Here is a 25,152-nt window from a genome sequence, read left to right on the forward strand (position 1 = left end):
GGTTTTCCAGGCATTTTTCTTTGTGATTACGAGCTAAGCACACTGTAAGTAACTCGGATTTGGCGAGCCGGTGCACAAGGAAATAATTTTTTTCCACTGTGCCTACCAGCTTTGGCTGAGAAAATGCTCGAATCAGTTCACCCGTCTGAATGCGGGTCACTTTTTACTGCATTCTCAGTTTAAACGTGGATATTTTTGTTAGATTGCGCCCGCAGGATAGTATTTCTTGACCCTGTAAAACCCGTTTCTGCTTTCTTTTACAAATATGAAGCAAGAAGTTACTGTTCCGATTTAATCTTTTAAAGGTAACCGCACAATGGGGATTATTGTACAAATATTTTTATTTAGATTCGGAATAGTAAGTATAGAATTTTAGTGGAAATAAGGTTTCATGAAATATTGTTATATTATTATGAAGACTCCTGAAAAGAGTATGCATTCTTTGGTGAACAAAAAAGTGCATTTTCCCATGAAAATTCAAAAACCTAGTTTGGACCATTTTGTATCAGTATTTGATTATAATTTAAATCTCTAAAGTTACCGTATAGAAATTTACAGAGTCAGCATAAAAAATGGTGCGGTTTCAAACACGGTTCAACTGAAAACAGAATTACTTACAGCTTATGTTTTTTATTTTTAGAATTTTTCATCTCAAACAGTTTTTTCACATTAATTAATAAACTTCAATACCTGTGCTCATAGTCACTTGCAAAATGTCCAAATGATTCTCAACTTCTGTCCAATCATTACATATTTAACATTTATTCGTTAATGGTTGTCATTGCTTCATTAATCCTGTTCATTTAGTGGTTTCTGTCGCGAAAGTTTTGTCTATAAACAAAACTTTTGATGTATCTCCTCAGGAAGAGAAAACTTGAAATTTACCCAGTACCATCCTACGAATTACTGAAACCACACAATTTTTTATGTTAAAACTGTATTTTAATAATAAGCGATGCCCGATATTTGAGGTTTGAATGTTGCTTAGGCAGTAGTAACTTAATATGGTGAGGAGTGTGGTGGAGTAATGGGTTGGGCACCGGCCACTAGGCTCCGGATTCTTGTCTCTAATCAGGGTTAAGGCTGCAGACACCCCCAAAAAAGATCTTTACAAAGCATGGCGGTCCAGGGAAAGGACTTTTTCCTTGAATGCATGATATTCATTCTTCTGTGAACCCTCACCAGCGCTTTAGCAGCGCTCGGTGGCACATGTGAGATCCCAACACGCGTCACTGTTTACCCAGGTAATTTACCACAGGAATCAAGGAGACCGGGTAGCATTGTGGCCCGGAAAGCCAAAGGTCCGTTTTTCTATTTCTTTTTCAGGGTAATTTTTAGCTATGACAATTCATGTGGGAATATTCTTTTCTCAGTTTTCCGCCACCCGTGAATGTTCTTTTTTCTCGCCTATCTCCTTCTCAATTGGTATATATTCACGCCACACAAGTCATGGATCCTCCTGATGGTGACCAGAAATGGCTGAAACCGGTCGAGTTCAACTGATAACAGTCTGTGGAATAACATGTGTAATGTTTAGCACTGTAGGTTGCCTAAACTACGGGGGTAGTTATGTTATGGGAGTTTTGTGGGTTGCCAACTTACAGGATAAAATCGTGTTAGTATACTTGGAAAGTGCGTTGATAGCCAAGCTCCTGTGCACCACGCAGAATCAACTGATTGATAATTATTTTAATGGATACATTTGAGATCATTCGAATAAATTCAAAATGTACGTGCATTAAAAACTTTATTGCTTATTATTCATCTGGCCAAAAATTTTAAAAACGATATTAAACGACGAAGACGATTAGGATTGTCGCTCTAGATGTTTCTTGTCCCTCGACTGATATCCAGCCTGTGACATAAAAGGCAATATTCGTCTTACTCATCATAACAGTGTGGAAATGTCTGCCGTAAAAGGGTATAAGCTGCCCTGGTGTAGGGACAGTTTCTCAGTCACGCGATGACTACTTCCCTTCTATGTTTGCACCTGATGGACGTGGATTTCGCTGGCGATATCAGTTTTATACGGTGTGATTTATTATTCTCTATACTTACCACTGATCACCTCTTTGCTTCATTGCTATTTTATGTAGAGTTGTCCGCAAATCCTCCAACGAAATGATCGATGGATTATTTTCATTAAAGAATAATCTTCCAATTTTGTTGGAAAATTAAATTATGTTTCGCTAGTAGTGGGCCCCTCGTCCTCATGGCGGCGAGAGTTTTCCCTTACCTTCCATTCCTATACTTTCCCTGGAGGCTTCGTCGGGATCTCATCGTGGCGGCGCCTCCTATCCTTTTTTCCTTCCAAAGTCCTTCCCCTCTTGAGACGCACGGGCGTATAAATCACTGACTTGGTTTCCGGCCCTAAGGAGCATAACCTTCGCGGGCCCGCCCAGGGTACCCGTTTTTAATGTCCGTTAATCCTCATTGGATACCAGAGTCGTGATGTTTACCGCTAAGGCGAGTTCTTCTTTTTTGGTTCCATCGGCCTCTTCCTTTCCAATTATATCCATACTAGCGAATGTTACATGGTAAAATTCAATGAGTAGTGAACATTACAATGGGAAAATATGGCTATAGAATTCTTATAGCAATGGTTAACTGTTTAAAGTAATTAAAAAGCATTTAAACTCTTGAATCCTTTTTATTTATTTCAACGATTGGTTGATACGGTTGAATTGTGTCATGGAGATGGGAGAAAATTGATTAAGTATCTACCTAAGATCACAATTGGATCAGAAAAACGAAGTGTACAGAAATATTTAATACAATAACCAATTACAGCATTCTTTTCCTCACCAAACGATATGAACGTTTATTCAATATTACAAGTGGAAGTAATTTTAATGTGCTATAAAAAAAACATCCACTTTAATTCAATTATTTTTCCATGGAAGTCCAAAATTTAACCTTAATGGTGTAAAAAAAAAACAAAATTGCTTACTTTAGTTGTGGTCAAACCTTTGTCTTGGCTCTGACTTCAGTGGTGTGGGCTGCGTATCAATGAGTGAATAAGTCCGTCAGACCCACGAAGAAGATATTTTAACACCCTTTTTAATTGAAATAGGGTGGAAAATGGTGTATAAATCTTCCAAACTCAAAATGATCCAGTGGTTTAGGCGCTCCGCTATCACAGGTTTTGCTATTTTGACCGAATGCGCATTAGTATTCAGGTATCGCTCAGCCTACCTTCGGCGTGGGCATACATATTGTATAAACTTTACGGTCATGAGTCATGACGAGCCAGCGCTCTCTGACTGTCTTCTGTCGTTATAATTCTCGCGTGTGCATGCGCTGTAGTTCCACGTGTACGGAGTGAAACAACTCGCCAAAAACGCCAAGAATTCCACTCGCTGGTTTTTATTTCTTCGCTGTCGCGGTCAGTGGGTCATTTCATTTCGAGTTTGCACCTGGCGGCCGGTGACCGAAGTACGTACGTATGTACGTGAATAGATCACCTTGTTAGCGGGATGGAATTTTCCCACGGGAAACAGTAGGGACGACATCGCTTGTTTCTGCCGTTAACGAGTCAGCTTAATGGCACCACTCCATCCGAACAGTCTTCCATTACAGTTGAAACCATTCTGTTTACCTTACCTGGTTTGCTAAAAGTCATTAGAAGGGACTATCATTAAATTTCTTTTGTAGACATTGCCTTTTATCTCTAAAAGCTTCAATTCAACCAGTTTATGTAAAGATGGGCGTTGTCACTTTCGTTAATGAATTTACTTCGAAAAGTTTGACTTTGGTTATCGCAGTCACATTATGTGAGTCGATAATTGTGTTATAAAAATTTCGTTATTGCTTGCATTAATTGACTGAAGTTGATTAAACGTTTATTCATTGCTATTCATTCATCTGTCTGAAAATTTATTGGAACATAAATTACTTACGTGAACAATATACATGAGATCCAACCAAAGATGTAGTGAGAATGATTATAAGTTAAGAATATAATGATATTTTGTGCTGGTGTCTCCGTTGTGTTGTACATTTTGGCAAAATATAGGTAAATATATCCATAAATATTTATGGCGCCTGCAAAGTGTGGATGGACGATTCAGCTCCGAAGAATGAAATCAATAATTACTTCCAATTGCTGTACACCTGGACTGCTGGTGTCATACAACCCAGTGATAATTATTCTGGAGAAAGAAAGGGGGTGAATTGAACATAAACCTCAGAAGTAGACAGTTAAATAGAATTTTATTTCACCACTAGTCTCTGGATAACTAAAAAGAATTATTGAAGGCATTAGTTTTCACTTCTTTACATTTTTAATTGCGTTCTAATGTAAACATACGAAAGTGCTTGTCGGACTTCGGAATTATGCATGAATATGCCAACATAATTTTTAAAGGAAGGTACAGTATCCATAGTATTTACAGATGAAGTAATGCAAATCAAGGAATTGCATTATCAGAGTATATAGCCTTTGCTTCCATAGCAAAGGATAATCATTTAATTTGACATTGGTGGATTTGTTAGTACGGAAACAAATATTGCGCAAGTGTGAGCAAGAAAATTAGAATTATGCTTCAGCATAATTCAATACTCTAAAATAACGAATCATTCTCTGTAACATGCTTTTCATTTCATCAATAAGTACTTTGGTGAATGATGGGAATAAACATAACTCTGACGGCGTAAATGGTAGCATACCTGATCGGTAATGCCATATGAGAGTTTACAAACTACTCTCGACGAAGAAAACATCAAACGGTACCGCTAGGTGTCCCCTCCGTTGGAGGTAGTTCTTAAATTATCATTTATGATCGTTGTCCATCATTAAGTGCATTCCAAATCAAGTTAAATAGTTCATTGGCGATTTTAAAAATGCCCTAAACTAACTCGCTGCTGTTGACATGTTTTTTTCCTCTCCCGGTGAACATTGCTTCATATTTGATAATGATATATTTACGATAATTTAAATTTATAAAGGAAAATTTAATATTTTCCCATAAATATTTTCACTGGTAGATTCTAGGTCATAGCTGGGCGCCTTCCTCGAACTCAATATAGGAAAAAATAATTGTTATCAATTATCATTATCTGCAATGTACCTGAATTTATATCGTACAGTGATGAACCTACGCGTAGCTACGTGCAGTTTTTAATAACTGGTAACACTTACTGGACCTTCCTTTCCATGCTTTATTAGGGGGCGCATTAAGCTTAGTGTTGCCAAATATTTTTGCATAATTGATGCCTTAAAATCTATACTGTGCAGCGGGACACGCAATTTATCCAGAGAAGTAATTAGGGGAGGATAGAGAGAGAAATTGATGAATCAACGTAGAATTAAATGAATGAATGAATTTTTTTCTCCAACCTTGAATGTAAAATTTTTTTAACAACACAAAATTAATGAAGATTTAGGCAGCTACAATGGTTAAAATAAAAAAAACCAGCATGGAAGCTACCATCTTAAAAATTAAATTCAAGGTAGGCCAGAAAACAAAAGCAAGTATATATATAATTTTTGAAACATTATCCTTATGAAACATATATGTGACAATAACTTACAATAGACAAGAACAAAGGATAATATATGGATAGAACAAAATAAATTTCTTTTTTCTCCTTTCACAAAAGTATAAAAATAATATATAAAATAATTTATAATAATATGTATGTATTCACAAACACATCAAAAAAGAACATTTATATTATCATGGGATAGCAACCAATCTTTGGCCTTTTTACAAAATTTATTTATACTCTTTAACTCTTTGACAGCGCCGTTACACATCAGGGCATCGGTTTGGGTGCCCAGGGTCGTTTGAGGATACGCTCTTGAGGGCCGGGACCAAGTTACGACTTATTTGCATGGTCACCTCAGGAGGAGGAGGACGGGAAGGAAAAAGGGAAAGTAGGCGCCGACGCGATGAAAGCCCGACGGCGCCTCCAGTTTAAGTATAGGTATGGAAGGATATGGGATGATAGCATCTTGACGTCGTCCGAAAGGCGACGCGAGCTACCACTAGCGAAACCAGCCTTATTTTTACTAGAGAAATAAAAGAATGTTCAATGAGGAAGAGTATTCCAGAGTTTTTCTCTAGATAACCATAAGGGCAATGGTAAAATGAAAATTTGCAATGGGATATAATGGTAAAAGTTTTTTTTTAAACATAATATGAAGCATTTTCATCTAGTGGCGCCACGAACCATTCTTATAACCTCATACCATTTATCTTCCTTTGGCGGATCCACTTTCCCGTCTACGATCTCTTTTTCCAATTACATTCCTTTGGCGGATTGAGCCATGAATTCCCCGTGGGGTTCTTAACCTCCATTCGTCATCTGACGCAATTGTGCTCGCCTCAAATTCCTTTCGCCTCAGTCCATTCCTCCGTCCGCCGCCAGCGCCAATTAAGAGAGAAATGCCGATCACTGGATATCTCGAATGCCCCTGTCACCTCTCTTGTAGTGCTTTCAATTACGGCAGCGTTTATCCAGCACATATATTGCCGAAAGTGAATTCCGTGCCATTTTTTTGTCAAATACCGTTTAGGTGATCGAGAGGTTCATGTGGATTATTTGTTTTCCTTCTCAGATTTTCGATTCCATACTTGAAATTGGCTTATACTTGAATCAGTAATATATTAATTGATCAAAAAACCCCTGATAAAGGGTTAAGAAAGCTCTCCATTCAATTCTTGTAATAGCTAACGGTTTCAAGTCTTCATCAATTTTCATTTTTTAAGCCTTTTATAATTTTTTCAATTCATCTAATTTGAGGTTTACTTTTGCTGTTTCGCGATACAATTTTCCTTCTTAAATTGTCTTTATCAGATCTATATATCTCAAGATGACCACTTAATACCGTCCGATCCAACGGATCCCTTCAAATGTCATCTCAAGTTTGATTGAATAATTGAATGATTAAAGTCGAGCGTTGCAGTCATATACCACGAATTTATGTAGAGACATTTGCAGTATGGATCCGCAAAGCCGTATTTGCCAGATCAGGAGGTTTTATAGGTAACATTTAAATATTTCTATGAATTGTCTCTTTAACATTTCTATTAGGAATAAATACATTCATCTAAAATACTTCAAAAAATTTTGAAACACATTAGAAAGAAGCATCTATTTCCTTCAATACTTTTGCAATTCAAATATTTACTTTACAGTTTTTAGAAATAATTATTGAGCAACCCATCCTTTAATTTTTTCTCGTTACATCTCCATTTGATTTCAATTGGGTCAATTAATGGGCGATGTGAAAAATTCAAGCCCTCTATGGTGGTAATTTAATGCATCTGTACGTCGGTGCAATCATTATCTACAGATATAATATAACTTTAGAGCGTACAGCCGCGTGGCCCTCGTGTTCTCACTGATAGCCAATTAACTTAGCGAAAATTAAATGCAGTTTGTGTTACCCTAGGAAAATCGCTCCCAAGAAACTTGCTAGGTGATGACGCTGACTGTGAACGTGGCCTGCGAAAACCCGGCCCAGCGGCGTTTAGCGCGGAGCTCGCGCCTCTATTCCGTGAAATATGTTTCGTTCTAGAGAAAAGTTTATACGGGTGTAAAAATAAGTCAAAGTTTTGTTCGATTGAATTGTAGAAAATCGGTCAAGCCCTAAAAATCACTTTTTTCCATTCATGAAAAATGAAAGCTTTTGTGTTCACGCTACCTCCACGAACTCTTCATTATGAATTATCATCGATTATTTTTGATTGCTGGAAATGTGGGGTCAAAATTTTTCTGAAAGGCTTAGTAGATGTCTGCAATTTTCTCATGATTTGTTTCAGATGTCCTTACCTTACGTAAAGCGTTTAAATCTATTCCAGTATGTCAATTTGGTGTTGCATGTAGCCGCAATCACCTAAATATTATAAGATACTAAGGTGTGCATTTTATTGGTCGGTAGATCTTTAAACTCAGTTTACTTTTTCTAAGGTCTTTTTTTTTACAAATACGTACAATTAACGCTTTTGTGTATAGCTTATCTGTTTCTTCTTTGCGAGTGGAAGTTCTATAGTGAACTCCCAAACAGCTAAAAATGAATGCTTGCAAACAATTGACGATCAAACGGCGACAGAGGTGAGAGGGGAAAGAGGGCGAAGTGCCCAGCAAATGGGGTCAGCTTATTTCATTCTCTGTTTTGTTTCTTCTCCGTCTTTTGTTTTCAGTTGACTTGCCAGGAATGTTACTACTCGATTCCCAGCGATCGTGGTTGGCAAAACAGAGCGCGTAGGTATACAATAAAAGGCTACCTGGCTTCCAAGCCTCGCATACTTCGCCATGGATTGAATCCTCCGAACGTGCTTACTCACAATGTCTTTGCGTCAATATGCGAGTATAATTAGATTTTGTATTACCCTGCGCATTGCTTAGGGGGTGAAGTAGTCTAGTGTGCAGAATGCATGGTTACCGTTCGGTGAGTCCCGAGTTCATTTCGTAGGTGAACTCTGAAGGCATTCCCAACCAAAATCCTCGATGTGTAAGGTACATAAGGAAAAGGAACGGGTACCAATACCTTGAGTGTGATAATTCAAACGCATAAAATTTATTTTTAGTCTGGGTGGAGCCTTTACTTCGTCTATTGAAACCAACCTCTGGGTAGAAACATCCAGTGAATGAGTGAAGGTGTTGTAACCATGGTAATTACATGATGTAGTAGGCATGGTAATTTAATGTAATTAATGGTACCTGTCTAACGTTTTTTCATTATACTTAGCTTTGTTACCTCCATAAAATTAGCAAAAAATAAAGAGTACAATCAAGTCAATCAGTGGAAAAAAACTTTATTGTTTAGCCTGATATACTCTTTGTTTTTTCTTAATTTCACAGCCCTTATAAGAGAAATAGTTTTTGAGTTTTATGTGAAACAGTATTTTTCTGGAAATTACCGTAATTCAAAATTAATTTCCTGAAATAATAAATATGATTTAGAAGAGAACAATCAATTATTTACCCCTGCTAACATTTCGTAGAAAAATTGGGTGCTGTGAATGTTGGTCTTCAAAAAATCTCTAAGAGCTCTGGGTTTTCAGACTTTAATCCTTAACAAGAGTTCATTTTTCAAATTCTTATTCGTAAAATGAGAACTCTCTCCTTCTCTCGCAGCCAACATTGCATTTGCTTGTTTTTCTTGGTTTAATTAGAAAATTTCCTAGTCTTTAACGGTCTCATGATAAATTTTTCTCAGTAAATTTTTCGTGCTATGAATTTTTTTGTCTCAAAGAAATCACAGCAGAAAGTCTACATGTCTGCCAAAAATTTCTGAAGTATATAAAAATTTAAGGAATCGTTTTATGAATATTCCGAAGAAACTACGTTTCCGGAGCGGGTTGTCATAGAACGGCATTTTTTGTTGCGTTGGTATGTGTCAGCAAAACATAAGTAATTCCGCTATCCCATTGAGAGAGGAATTAATGCCAGATAAAAATTATAAATATATGTATTTTATCTACGCTCAGCAGCCATGTGCCTAGCTTACTATTGTAGCATGATTGCCGGTAAATGCATCCGTTTCAACTGAGCGATTCCCCATGGTAACAAGTGAATCCAGTGACGCCATCCGCCTCCTCCCCATATTCCCCTTCTACTCACTCCCTCGATCAAACATGTGTGCCAACTTTGCAGCATGAATCCACCCATGAGACCACTAATTCGTGTTCACAGCAAATGCATGATGCCCGTTTTCCTTTCTTTTCCCGTAAAATTTACTCCGATCGTCGGTCTGCATTTAGCTAAATTTGTTGGGTGTTCCATTGATAGTCTATGGGAATAAATGGTGACTTGATGAGTAAAAAAACAGAACTCTACTTTCATTCTACATGAAAATCTGCATGACACCCTATTGAGAACATCTTCATAGGCTGAAATATAATTTTCACCTTCACGTAATAAGCTGCATGTGCACTTCGTGGCTGTGAAAGAAAAAACTATGTCACCGCCTAAATTATCTTATGAATCGAATGCCTTCATTTTTTTAGTTGTAAAAAACTTTTTTTAGCCTAACAATATAATAGAAATGATTATTTGGTGAGTCGTCGGACGGTGAACAGTTGTAGTGGGCATAAATATTGAAAATTAAAGGAAATAAATACCATAGCAAATAGTGTAACGAAACATCATACCACACTTCTTGGAAAAAATAAACATTCTCATGCGTAGGTGTGTAGGAGCTTGTCTTCATGTAAATTTGGAACAAGTCAAAAAATTTTTAAAAAATCCACCCAGTATCAGTTATTGATACGACCGGATATCACCCGTTAGATTCGTTAAGATGCCCTAAACGGTTGGAACCGGTCGCACCGATAAATCTTTCTTTGGATTTTACAATTTTGAAAACATTTCTGCGTTATCTCGATTGAATACAATGATATGTAGTACTATAAAAGTATTAAATTGTAATTTGTATTTGTGAAAATAATTCCTACTTTTGGCACTTGCGAGAAATGAAGTGGTAACGTGTTATTCTTAACTTGCGTGTACGTAAAAAGCATTTCATGTCTCACTCCCGTTTTCATCGTTAGATCTCCTTAGGGCATGGTGCCGTTTTCTGTGCTTGCTTCCACGAGTATTACAATAAAGGATTCTCTAGTCGGCCGCTAGATTTGCTATCACACACCGCTCATTTAAATGGGTTTACTGAAGTCGCCAATATCATCGCTAACTGTGGCGAAATCCGAATATCACGGGGAAATAAGATATAATGAGTTGCTGGTTTAGGGGGATAATAAGATATAATGGGTGGCGGTGGTCAAGGGGTCGTGGTCTCCCCCAAATTGTATCAAAAACATTCATTTTTTTAGTTAAATAGTTTTTGTACCCTCGTAGAGGAGTTAAGGGAGTGGATATCCAAATAAATGGCTATAAATCCCAAACGTGAGAGGAGTTTTATTAATTCAGAATCCATTTAATTCAGTTCACAAATTAAGTCTTTCTGCACCGGACCCCCTACGCTCGCTGCATATTCAAGGTGTGGTCTGACGAGTGCAAAATAGCACCTTTATTTTACGTTCTCATCCTGACCACAATACGAAAACAACATTATTCTTACTATGATGATGAAAATGATAAGTAAATTCCTGGAAATATAGTGAGGCTCTAATGTTATGTTCTCCGTGTCGCTCTTAAAGATATCCATTCTCAAATGTTCAAGAAATCTAAGCCTAGCTTAATAAATGGATCTCTTTCACCTCCTCGCTACGCTGTGGAATTTTCTGGAAACCGATTAAAATGTGACCTAAGCGGCAACATGATTCAAGCTTCAACGGGACGGTCTGGGCCTCCTCCATATAATCCCCTTGTTTGTGGGCCTACTGCGACGCCACCGTGAATCTATGTGGGCGGACGGACGGCCTGCTCTAGTTTACGCCCACTTTCCACCCCTCCTCCTCCAACACAACAGTCAGACATTGGTATCCCTGCGTCAGTCCGTCTCCTCTCACTCGTCCCGTCATTGCAGCCGTCACTAAAAAGTCCCTGTGTCAGTTGGTGCTTCGAGTGTTGCCGCTACAGGACGGAATTCGAGCCCCAAGCTATCTCTGAGGATACTCCTTGCCAGCAAGGATTCAGACGTGAGTAGCAGACACGATGGCATGGCTGAGTGAAATCTTGCGCTGTACGAGGCTCCAATCTCCTAAAAAAACAGCTTATTTTTCGGGGTGTTCTCCGCCTCAGTTCATCGTCATTACGGCTGTTTTTCCAGCATTTAAACTGGCGTGGTGGTATGGTATTTGGAGGAGGCGACCGACAGCTGAGGTCATTTGCCCCATGAGGGAAGGGTATGGAAGGGAGGGTGGAGAGAAACCCGGCGTCGGCGTTAGCCTGCTCTTAACGAAAGGCGCCAAGGGGACCACGGCTTAACATCCCATCCGCCGGACGGAGTGTTGTCCTTGAAATGTCCTCCACACAGCATTACTACCCGGCAGGCCGCCTAAAAGGCGTGTGGCAGGGGGTGTTAAGACAATAGCCAATTACACATAAAAAGGGAATTCTCTTACGAAATTACGACTAGCATTTATTTAAGTCCTTTAAGGCTGCTTCAGGCTTGAGATGGTTCACTCGAGACCATTAGACGTATACTTAAACGCGAGTGAATTCTTATCGGATTTTTTTCCGGCTGGAAAAGACTCCGAACTGTTGCTAAAAGCTCGTAAAACAGCTAATTTTTCGGGGTGTTCTCCGCGTAGGTTCATCTTCGAGACGGCGGTTTTTCCAGCATTTCAACTGGCGTCTTCAGGCTTGAGATGGTTCACTCGAGACCATAAGACGTACACTTAAACGCGAGTGAATTCTTATCGTCTTTTCAACTGGACAAGACTGCAAAACTGAAATAATCGACGCCTGATTGACTCACTTATAGCCCTGGGGGCGATTTGAAAACTGGCCATATTAATTAATTGAATGAAAAATTACAGTATTTCCGCTGAATTCATTTGAGCACGGCGTGTTTTGTTGCTGCAACAAAATTCCCAAGTGTTGCAGCATGGGAACGCGTCGTGCTCAAATAAATTCAGTGGAAATACTGCAATATTTCATTTGACTTGTTTCATTAACTTCCAGCACATCATGCCTCATATTATGCAAAGTGGCCATCCAAACTTTAGCATAGATGTTCACTTCAGTAGATAACCCGAGAATAAGGTACATTCGGTTTTTCTAGTGTTTCAGGAGTAGTTGCGTCATATTATGGTCTAAAGTTAACAGTCTCACTGACTTTCGTTTTCTGGTATATCCTCCGCCTCGATTCATTTATGTGAAAAATGAATCTACGAGCAGGATATTCGAAAAAATATATTACATATTTGCACTTTTCTGCGGCAACCTTCATCTATTAACGTTACCAACTCTGAAGCCTCCTGCATGAATGCCCGAGAAACGATTGTCGTCTCGAAGATGAATCGACACGTAGATGTAGCACATCCCTAAGAGCTATCCACACGCACGATGAGGTAGGATCGCTGTCCTCTTTCTCAACTATTTCCGAAGCTGACACTCCTTTGAAAAGTTTTATTACGTGTCTTAACCCTTGTGTTGCCTGCAGGCCGTTCTATCGGCCTTTTTATTTTTTACACTTGCGCCTTTTATTTTTTGTGCTTCGTGTAACTTTTGTAACTTTTAAAAATAACTTTAATGCTTTAATACACCAGTAGTTATTAATAAGACATGAACCAACAATAGCTTCATAAAATATATTAAGTTTTATATAAGTTTTGAAGTGCAAATTTGCCAAAAAATCCCAGGCATTATTATTTGCTGGACAATCCGATTTAATCAATCGTTACGTTTTTTAATACAAATTCTGCTCCTAATCTGGGTGCTGTAGGGAAGGCACTTCAAATACAACTCTCAAAACGCCGAAGAGGACGTTGAGTCGTGGTCGCCTGGGAGGGTGTTAACGCAGGCTAATGCCGAAACCATCCTTTCGCTCATCCACTTCTCTCATTAAATGGAGTGAATGCATATATTTAAGCTTTAAGTCTTGCCATCTATATACCAGGAACATTGGCATTTGTTAAAGAAATTAGCATCGTATATTCACGCATGGGAGGCCAAATCCCTGTCGAGTCCGAATAAATCTGTTGTAGAGAGATCTCTGAATGAAGTCAGCGGTGTGAGGCGAGATGTTGTGGAACATAATGATGTAAATGAAATGCCTAAATGATGTAAATAGACTGCACGAAGATGACGTATGGATGCGTCGAAACTAATCGCACGGGAAAACATTGAATTGGACATCTAATAAATTCTTTACTTATTTCATTTGCGAGATACCTCCGAGTAAATATTTTGAGGAATCGTTTTCTGGATTGTGGGCGAGATAAAAAGAGTCTCTATATTTTATTTATCTGCCCTCATAAACGGTCCTTATGTTCTGATGACGTACGTATTAAGATGGGTTCCCAGAGATCCACTATTGTGGTTTAAGTGGAATGACACAACATCTTTCGACCTCGCGAAGTTACGAGAAGCTGTGATAACTAGCCCTAGTACTTTTTCATTCTGATATTCTGAAGGCTTTTGGGTTTCAATTATAATGACTACGACGAATCACCCTGGTACAGAAAGATTTGGAAGGGAAGAATACTGCTCCCTTGTTGGAATTACCTCTTACGAGGACGCATACCTCCCTATCGCTGGGCATTGTTGCTGACTAAGTACTCGAGAGTAATTTATGCTGTACTCTTGAAATTTTCAGGGTAACCAGCCGGTATTTTAAATATTCAAAAAAATACATCAGAGAAAATAATGTATAGGTAATAGGCAACATTGTAAAATTTTATTTACAGTCAAATTTTGACAACGATCTAATTATGTACCCTGAAAATTTCAAGTTTACACCTTACGTAATCTGTAAGTAAGGCGTGTAATCTGTTACCAATAAGACCGTGCGATTAGAAGATTCGCTTCGTCTCAATTCGCCGTAATAAATTACATCAAATTTGGGCATCTTCTATTTATCTTCTTTGCTGGTCGATGTTGTTTGGCTGTAAATGCCTCGAAGTACTGGTTTACAAGATAATGCTGTGTTAATAGAGATAGAAATAGCCAGCTGATTTGGCCAGCTTTCATAGAAAGGCATTGGCTTTATATAATTATACGCTAGTGTCAGTTTCCTTTTTTTCGCGTGCGAATGGTGCGGGATGTTGATGAGGAAGTCAAATTTACCAGTGATCGCACTCTCTGGGACTTCTGGGTGCGGGGTGACGTCACCGCCTATCTCCGGCATCCACCAGCCGCCGCATCCGAGGTCTGCCCTTCCCCTTTTCGCCGCGCCAGATGCGGGAACGCTCACGTCTCGTGTAAGTGCTGATGCTGCTTCGTAGTACAGGTCATGCGTCGTAATTGGATAACGTGATTCAAATCTTTAGCGTGCTTTCGAGGTCTTCTCATCCTCCTTGCTCACCGGAGTGGTATCTTTTATTTTAATTTGACCGTGCGGAGCGAGGTGATGCGGTGAACCATTTTTGGGAAGATCACCGCAAACACTTTTCCAAGATTTCTTCGTATTATTCTGAAGAAACTTCTACTTTACACTATGATGTAAATTTCCCAAGTTACATATTTCGTAAACGAAAGATAATGTCTACTTTATTTCAAATTACACGCGAAAAATGAGTACCCATTTTGTGTAGTAAAACCATGCAGATGTGAACCAAAATCTTTAAAAAATCATGGAAAATGCAGCCAAAGAATCTGGTCAAAGGAATATTGTGTTTTTTTTTATTTCATAAAAATCATACCACCACAACACCACCTGCTTATGATCATAGATTTTCGGAAAAAAACGAGATCGCGCGCGTTTTTGAAAAATTGGTCATGTTTGAGCTACTGTATCTCAGCAACGGACCAAGTTTATGCAAAATGGAAAACAAATCATTAATTGGTAATAATTTATGAGTATTTAAACTAATTTTTATGTCCCTATCTCAAAAAAAGCCATTTTGGACTTTTATCCTGCTTTTTTCGATTTCAGACCACTGTGCGACGCTTAGGAACCCGAGTCGTGTTCCATCATCATGGCTTATGATGGTACCTTAGCCCTTCGCTCATATTCGCCGGGAAATCGTGAGATCTTACCAGGCGTGTCAGGCGGGCTAGATGATATTTAATAATGGCGCGCGTGGAAAACTCAATTTATATTTTTAGTAATAATTATATCAGTAACTATTCTGTTGGCCCGTAAAAGATGCTCGTAAATACTGCTGACCGCAGAAGCCTACGCAAGAAGTGCAGAAGCAAATACGTACCTTAACCCGTTGCACAAACCCCTTTCTAGCCCAAGATATTGTGTGCAATAATGATGTCCGAATTATATATGTACTTGAGAATGAAATTACGCCTCGAAACTTAGTCGTATAGTAAAAGTTAGTATGGAGATCGCATCTTTTTTTCATTTACCAAGTCGAACATTTCCACCACATGGACTAAGGTACTAGCTGTAATTTATGTTTTTTTCCGGCGAGCAATGGCAGTGTAGATTCCTCGGGTCTCACATCCGATAACTTCCTCCATGTCTCATTCCGACGTTTCGATGTGCAACTCGACCATCTACATTCCAATCATTGGATTCATTGGATTCCAATCTCTGAGGATGATAGGCTAGCTGCACATAATGACGTAGATAATAGCAATCATCTTCACTACCAAAGTACTTGTTTTTTGTGAGATCGTAGACTCACTCAGTGATGCAATCCGAAGGTTGGTTTAGATAGGTGAGGGTAGAGCTCTCCCCGAACTAAGCCACAGGCGCGCGACTGTCACTCATTTAAGCCTGAATGACACGATCATTTTTTTTCGTCGCGAAAGTGATCACTATCGCGATCACTTTTCCCGTCGCGAAAAGCGATCGCTCTAGTGATCACACGGTCACTCCCGCCGTTGCTTTTCGTATCATTTCCGATATGACAGCTCGTTTTCATAGGACCCGCATCACGAAAATATATAGCGTGTTTGTTTATCTATGTCGTTCCCACAATTGTCAAACGCTGCGCTGCAATCACACCATACTGTCATGCGTTCTGATTGGCTGATATGGGGTTTTAGGGACGGTTTTAGCGACAGAAAAAGCGACCGGACGAGTGATGAAAAATAGCGATGGGAATTCTCATCGCGATCGCGAAAAACAATTGCCGGCGACGATCATTTTGCGAGTGATCACTCTATAGTGATCGCGATAGTGATCACTTTCGCGATGAAAAAAAATGATCGGTGATTCAGGCTTTAGGGTAGGGGGCAGTCCTTTCGCTGGGCCACCTCGCACTTCGAGTATAATGCGTGGGGTGTCCGAGAGCCTCTCCTGGAATTTGAACCCTGGACCTCACCAAGCGCTGAGATGTTCGAGTGGACTGGAATTCAAGCAGTTTGTCCTTGGTAGGCTATGGGAATGGATATAGTTTTCTTTCGAGCGTATATGTATGGACAGTCTCCGCCTGGTTTCGACGCTTACCTATTGGCGCCCGCTATGATTCTTGAGCCAGGTGTTCATTGTATTCTCGGCCGTTCCACTTTGCTGCCGCGCTTTGCTGCCCTTCTTAAAACTAATCGCGAATGTGCGTCACGCCTCTCTTGCTGGCTGGGTCCGCCCACCTGCGACTCAAATGCGCGTCCGAATTTAGTGCCCTGTTCTCCTTTCCACAATGCATTTATTACTAAAGATCGATGTTGGTGCAGTAGCGGATACAGAGAAAACTAAAGTGGGGGGAAAAAGACATCTTGAGTTACCTTTACTTTTGTCGTAATGAAAAATAATCAAGTCACATGCAGAGCTTCAGCAATTTTTAATTAAAGTGATTATACACATATTCAAGACAATGCCATCTTATGATATAAAAAAGTTACAATTGTGGTTCTGCAATGTTTGGCATTACGAGTGGCCCCGCAAGAAGGGGGTGCGGGCCCCCTGCGCCCCCATCTGTATCCGCCACTGCGTTGGCGATTGAGCGTCTGCGATAAAGATTGAGCGTTTATGACTAAAGATGATGAAGATACTCTGGTTTTCAAAAGGGTAACTATGTTGAGGGGCACCGACGCGTCGACGCGACGTTTCGTTTGCATATGCTGCTATCATCTTCAACGTCTTCACCCGGTTTGAAATTCGAGAAAATTTTATTTTCAGCATTTGTTGGGAAAACCTGCGAATTATTTGTAATTGCTGATAACGGTTCCATGAGTAGAAATCTCACAAATTATCCGCATTTGAGCCTATCCTTTTTAGAGTAAGATTTTGAAATAAGAAAGAGGCTTATATGCTCTCATTCCCTTATCTCTTTCAAAAATCGTGCCTTTTTACAGGCGTGAGTTGTTATGAGCACTGGAATTGCCTCATATTTGAGAATTAACTCATCATAATTTCAAATTCTTCTCTCATCATATACTCGGCCTCCAATTAGAATTTCTTTGTGTGTTTAAATACCGTAGATCTTCGTAAATATTTAAACTCCCACGTTAAAAGACGGAGCCACTGTCCTATAAAAGCGAAAATATTCATGATAAATTTCGATGGCTGATGTGATGTATATCAAAATATCGTGTTTGCCTGGGAAACCTGCGGAAAGGAATTATTACCGACGGGCAACTGTTATTCTTACTCCTGGGGTCATTGAAAACCAAATAGGTCTTCGGTCGCGCCATCAAGCCTTATCCAAACCCTTCTGTTCTCTGCCATCTACGATTCTGCTCCCATCTCTCTCAAATCTTAACATACGAGGTGTATTCATAAAATAACGGGAATTTTAGTTTTTTTTGACAAAAAAACTCATTCGTCTGCATTTATTTTGACGCCTTCAAAAGTGTCCCCAGTAGATATTACTCACGTGAGCCAGCGTTTCTTCCAATCCTCGAAACACTACTCTAACTCGATCATTAGGATAGCCTTCGCCTATGTCAGCGATTAGCGTTTAACGTCATTTATGCTTTTAAAACGACGGCCCATTAAGGTTCTATTTAATTTTTTAAATAGGAAAGAGTCATACGGAGCAATGTCTTACGGGTATTGTTTTTGGCAAAAATATTAAAAAGCAAGGGAATGTTATCCGAAAATAACCGAGGTCATAAAAAAGCGTTTAACCTTAGCGACTGCCAATGACTAAATAAACGATTAATACAGCTGAAATTTTTTTCATACTTGAGTGGCATGTGTATCAATATAGTAAAAACATTTTTTGACGACTGGACTCTCCAAGTACGAGACATTTAAAAATCCCTGTCCGTTTTTAACACACCTCGTGGTTGACCTTTCCTTATCAATATTGATCTCATTGATGGTCTCCTTCTTTGAAGTTTTCCTTCCCATGCTCTCCTTATCATCGGGTTTCATCTCTTGCTTTTGATTACGTCTACAATCTTATTTATCTTTTTCTTTTTATTCACCATTTTTCTCCTTCTTCATTGGTTAGGGCTACATACCCTCCGTAATACTTTATTTTCAAATATTATTAGTTTATTTTGTGACTTACAGTATTTGTTACGTTACAAACCTCCGAGCCTCATAAAAATACCAGTTGTACCACCGCTTTAAATATTCCTATTTTAGTCCCTCTGGAGAGAAGTTTAATGTTAAAAGCTTAATTAGGCTCCAGTCTTGTCTGCTGCTGTTAATCTTGTCAAAATTTCGGTCTGTTCCCAGTTCTTATGTGATGGCGTTTCTCCAAGGTTTTTACTTAATTGTTTGAAATTTATAATTCATGACTACTATTTTTTTCTTGTTCTTCAAGCCTGCAGATCTTAATGAAATTTGTCTTTCTTTAATTAACTTGCAGGCCAACTTTGGCCGCTTCTATAAGGAGTACCGTAGTCAGTCTTATGAGGGCTTCCTTATTCTCCGTTATAATGGCTACATCGTCCATGAAGGCTAACAGGTTGATTTTCTCTAGAAGATAAGCTCCCCCTAAGGAATCTCTCATTATCTTTAGTGCTTCTTCTTCTGCCATATTGAGTTAGGAGAAAGTCCTTCCCCTTGCCTAACTCCAGTATTTGTGTCAAGTAAGTCAGTGTATTCTGTGTCAACCTCTATCCTTCTTTTGAAGTTATTAACGCATACCTTTGTCCAGACTCTTAGGTATGTTATACTGTACTACTAACTTCCATAGTTTTTTCCAGTGTGTGCTATCATAGACCTTCCTGAAGTCTGCAAAAAATGTGTACATATCTTTGCTAAATTCCCAATTATTTCAGGCCATCTTCTTTATAATAAATATTTGGTCTATTGAGCTGGTTGATATGTCTTTTGTAAAACTTGCTTGGTGGTCTCCTACAATACTATCTGATTTTAATTTGAGTCTACTTAACAGTACCCGGGATAGTATTTTATACGTGGTGTTCAATAAATATATCCCACTATAGTTCTTTTATATCAATTTATCACCTTCACTATGTAGGGATAGTATCATAACCTCTGTCCATACTTGTGGTATGCTTTATTTTTCTCATAGGGCAATCATTAGCGTGTGTTGATACTTGTATTGATATGCAGCAGTTGCTCTCGAAAAATTTTGCGTTCGAAAGCGATGTAAAAATGAGACGAATGAATTTATTTAATGTTGTGATGCACCGACTTACAAGCATAGTTCTTTATGTAGCGAACAAATAATTATTAATTAGGTTGATGGTTTGAGGCGTTAAAATTAAACTATGTTTCTCCACATAAAATATTTATTAGATTTTAGGTTCTCTTCGCCTGAGGATGACGCAGTGCGTTGAAACCATGTTAGTGACCTAATAAATATTTTATGTGGAAAAACATTGTTTAATTTTCATTCAATTATTAATTAATTATAATATATCTTAAATGACTACTATTTAAGAAACACCATAGTGATTGAGGCCAATAGTTTGTATTTATAGCTTAACTGTATGCAATATGTGCAAAGCCAATTATTTGAAGATTTCTTGAAGATAAAAAACTTTATAAAATTCATCCACACTATTGAATAAAGTCATTGACCAATATTTCAACGGAACCTGTCCAATACATCCGTTGAGGTTTACACAATGTAGAGGTTCCGACAAGGGTCTCAACCAGAGAGTCTCAATAAACACATACATGCCATCAGCCAGGCTACAATTTTCTCAAGTGCCCGGTCAATATATTCACGTGGAAAGAGAGAAGAATAAATGATTTGGGTGAAATGGAGACTATTTTTTTAGGATGCATCAATTGTTTGGTTAATAAGAATGTTGGTGCCGTGAAATTGTGATATAATACGATTTTCTTTTCTTTTCAGGTAAGAAGGTGTCGCTGTTTTGATCCTATATCTGCTTGCTGCCTTTTATTCTCATCGGGTGAGTTCCTAATGGTCTTTAGGTCATTCCTTACTAATTCCATATTATGTACTATGTGTGTTCTTGAAGAGCCAACTTAATGCTGGTATACATGCCCCTGAAGTATGATAAATTTATCAGTTGTATTCACTGTTTACTTTGTCTGTCGCAGCCTATGTTAGACGTGTTTTAATTAGCTCGGCGATTTCCGGCTCCGATTTTATTGCTTGTCCGTGAATTTTTGGCCAAAAGCAATAATGTGACGGTGCCCCAGCCTCCATATTCGCCAAACATGACTCCGTGTGACTTTTTCCTATTTCTAAAAATAAAGAGAACCTTGAAGGGCCGCCATTTTACTAGCATTGATGAAATTAAAAGATATTGCTTGAGGGGTGTCGAAAAAATGGCCGCTTATTTATACCCTACACAATGAAAATATCATAGTGGCAGGCCTAACTCTCTGTCATTTTTAATGAAAATAAACCTACTTCGCCAAGTTTCACAGGATTTTATTCATTCCAAGCCAGTTATAAAGAGTAAATAACAGTTGAAACAATCGGTATCGTTCGATGTCTGTATAATACCTCTTAGTTTATTAATTATCTTTTTTATCTATTTCATTACTGGACAAAAATGCAAGAACGTTAATCGGCCCTAATGCTCAGTTGATCAATCTTAAAAGTATGCCTAGAAATACATTTAACGAGTATAAATCATGCGTTCATTTTAAGAATAAAAAGGCGTGACATCCTAGCCCTAACAGTCAATTCTTGGGAACTGAGGGAAGGTTTTTTTCCGGGGAATCTATCACCTTGTGATGGGAGATTTTCTTTGCAAAACAGTTTTGTCGTTGTATGAGCGTTTAACTTGACCGGTTGCGTGACGGAGTATTTTCATGATTTTATAAAAAAAAGTCAATAATATATTTTGCCCTTACCAAGGAAAATTATCAAAAGATTCAATTACGTCCGAAAACCTACGGAAAATCAAAGCATTATGTTTGGTGCAAAGGAATCTCTCGAAAACGGCTTTCGCATATAGATTACTGTGACGTCATTTTATTGCTACTGACGTATCGAGTAATTGCTATGGACTGGAGTACTTACTAGGGCATCTGGAGCCGTACCAGTTGGATAAGATAGCCATTTGGAGTCAGAATTTAGGAGAAAAATTACTTCATGGGAAAAGGAGATGTTTTTCGTCAGGCGATGAATTCCTATTGTTAACATCAAAACTTGAGACTCTACTTTTTTTAAAGTTTGATGAATTAAAGGTAAAAATATACCCATCTATATTTAACCGAATACAGGGATTGCGATAAGAACTTGATATATGTAGTTCTTAACCTCCCATTTTCACCGATATCGCCAAAACACTTTTTTTATGGTTCTTCTACGAGTATATGCTTGTCAAAAGGCATGTGCGGATTGTTGTCCTGAAAGTTAGGCCACCCATCAATGTCTTCATGTGTTCGGGAATTGTATCTCTCCCTCTGACCCAAGTGTGCAGAAATTTCATTGAATCTAAGATGTAGGTCAAGTTGAAGGACGTTCCAGCAAATCGATGTTGATGATGTCTCGGGCTCCCCTCCGGGTGAGGCTCTCTATCCCTGCCAACATTATGATGGCCGTGTCGTCCATCGTCATCAGCCCTGATGACATTGGACGACAAGGCCATCGAAACGTCGGCAGAGATGGAGAGACTCACCCGGTGGGAAACCCGAAACAACTTCAACATTATCATACGCCGAGAAAGCCTCAGATCTTTGTTCATGCAAATCCTTTTATGCTGATCCATTCCATTTGATTTCATAAAGGATGTGTAGAATCACATTACCATCAACAACAGTATCACCAACAACAGGAATAGATATTTCTAGAAAATATCTATTCCTGTTGTTGACCTATACTATCCATTACTGAAGCTCATAATGAATCCATTTAATAATTGTTTTTCGTGATTGGCTGAATATTTTGAAATAGTAATCCGTAATATACTATGAGCGCCTTTTTCAACGCTAAACAATGGATTAAGTACTCGAAAGATAACATGGGAAGCTGACTTAAAGCTCAACTCACGGATAATTATTACTCGTACATTTTAAAAGTAATTTTTATAAGAAAAACGTTTTTCTTTTTGAAAATTTCTTTTTAAAACTTAAAGGGATTCTGTTTTTTTTAGGTTTTAGGAGGTCAATAGTCGCAAACGTTTTCTAATTGTTTGTTATTAGTTTTTGCAAAGGATTTTGATGAATTAATTTGAAACTTTAAGGGATTCTATGTTTTAGTTTTTTAGGAGGATTACAGTATCAAAAGTTTTTCGCTAGTTTGTTACTAGTTTTTTCAAAGGATTTTGAAATATCCATTCTTACCTTTTCTAGCGAATTTAACTTTTAACAAGCGACATGTACTTTTTGTTTCACAACCGGTAACGTGAGGTTGGGATACCGCAATAACTAAAATATTCATGAAATTTTGCAACGCCATTTTTATTGCATAGTTTAATAATTCTCTCTCTTATTAACTATTCTTAGGGCCCCCGCGCACTGGAAACTTTTACAAAGCAACTATTTCGTTGCTTTGAGGAAGTTCCAATAAAACACACGGCATTGACTGTAGTCTCGCGCACGGGCGAATTTTTAGTTGCCGCAACTAAATAATTGCGTCCGGACTTATTCCGAGGGTGAGTAAACTGTTGCCGGCAGGAACAGACCACGTGGGTTTTTAGCAACTAAACAGTTGCTTTGAAAAAGTTGCCAGTGCGCGGGGGCCCTTAAACTTATATGAGTGGATTGGAAGCCCAGGGGTACAAGTGATTTCTTTTTTTTTTACAGAGTTAGGTATAGAAATTAGATGAATAAAAAAACGAGAGCAATTAGATATTTAGTAAAGCATTTGATTTTCCACTCAATGTCAGCGCAGAACTGAGACTCACTTGTTTCCCTTGGCACCAAGTTTTGTGTATTTCTTCTAAAAGTTAACTTTACCTAACTCTGTTGATAAAAAATCACTTGTATCCATTGGCTTTTCAGCTCCTCATATTTAATTTTATGCATCACCAATACGAAACAATTTTTCGTCAAAAATTTTCACTTCAAACAGGATCACAAAACTGATGTCAAAAACACTTCAGTTCTTACTACCGTTTTTTAAAAGCGCTCTATCTTCTTTAGCTCTTCCGATTTTGCGGCCGTTGTCCAGGCCACTAGGGCAAAGTCCTTCTCATCTCCCAGAATCCCACGACGAGTGCATTGTTGCGTCACAGTGGTGGGGAGGATTGTTGTTGTGATGTTGCGCCTCCCAGCTTCCCCTCCACTCATCTCTACACTGTCTCCGTTGTCTCACTCGAGGAGAAAGGGGAGGGGAGGGTAGGGGGTGAGGGTTGCCTGTAGCATTCTCCCCTACCCCCGTTCCATCCCGTTTACACATCCTTGGAGAGGGGAGGGATTAGGGGGGGATAGAGGAGAGGGGAATAAGATTTCTTCTCTCTCGTGCCGTGGTCACCTCGCTTCGCTCCAAAGAGATTAAGTGACTCGACCGACTCGGGGACAAAAGCATCTTCTACTCCTGTGCTTGACACCCCTTTCGTCTCGGTTTGCGATTCTCTCGCCTGTACACGCTCCCTCCATCGACCCTTAACACGCGGCTTTGCGCGTGTGGAATCGTAATCTCTTCCTTCACAATAACACCCAGGAAGAGAACATCAAGGAAAGAGACTGTGCTGTTTCGTCGATCTTTTTTTCGCCCCTGCCCGGTTGCTCCTGTAGTTTGACTGCTGACCATTCGGACATCGATCTTGGATATTTTGACGCTGGATGTAGCCTGACTCTCCAAACTTCCAATGTTCTTTGGCTTCTCCAAGGTTCTCACCTGTGAACGCCTGACTCCCGGGACTTACAGTATTTGATTTCGATCGACTATTAGCACGTGGAATTACGCGTGCGGAATTGTAATCTCTACCTGCTCAATAGCATCCAGGAAGAAAACGTTAAGGAAAGAGACTATACTATTTCTTCGGCCTTTTGTTCGCCCGTGCCTGGTTGCTCCTGCCGTTTTATTGCTGACCAGCTGTAAACCAATTCTGGATATTTTGCAGCTGTGAGTGAACGCCTGACTCTTCTAACTTCCAATATGTGTTGGTTTCTCCAAGGTTCTTCTAGTCCTCCTGCCATCTTAAAATAGACGTAATGCAGTGGAAGTAAACTGCAAAACAACTATCAGTGGGAAGAGGAAATATATCGGTGGTTATGAATTTGATTGCCATCCTCTAAGAATGGCTACTTAACACGACCAATACCTTTTGTGCCCTACATTGACTGAGTAACGTTCGCGATAGCGTAGTGCAGTGAAAATTTGTAGTTCGCGGCGTAGAGTCATCACCAACAGGCCGCCGAGGAGAATTCAGCATCTGTGTTCG

The 25,152-nt window shown here is 39.0% G+C and overlaps 1 protein-coding gene across 3 annotated transcripts in view; it reads left to right on the forward strand.

Annotated features, from left to right (window-relative positions):
• Positions 1-25,152, forward strand: part of LOC124168478 — a 156,141-nt gene that overhangs the window by 52,947 nt on the left and 78,042 nt on the right. The window contains exons 1-2 of one of the 3 annotated variants that reach the window (XM_046546757.1): positions 11,420-11,549; positions 20,700-20,757. The exons of the other annotated variants lie outside the window; for them this stretch is intronic. The gene's annotated coding sequence lies outside the window, so the exon portion shown is untranslated. Of the gene's footprint in view, positions 1-11,419; positions 11,550-20,699; positions 20,758-25,152 lie in introns of those variants that run through there. 3 annotated transcript variants of the gene reach the window in all.

The sequence above is a fragment of the Ischnura elegans genome, chromosome 11 (genome assembly GCF_921293095.1).
Source record: "Ischnura elegans chromosome 11, ioIscEleg1.1, whole genome shotgun sequence".
Lineage (NCBI taxonomy): Eukaryota > Metazoa > Arthropoda > Insecta > Odonata > Coenagrionidae > Ischnura > Ischnura elegans.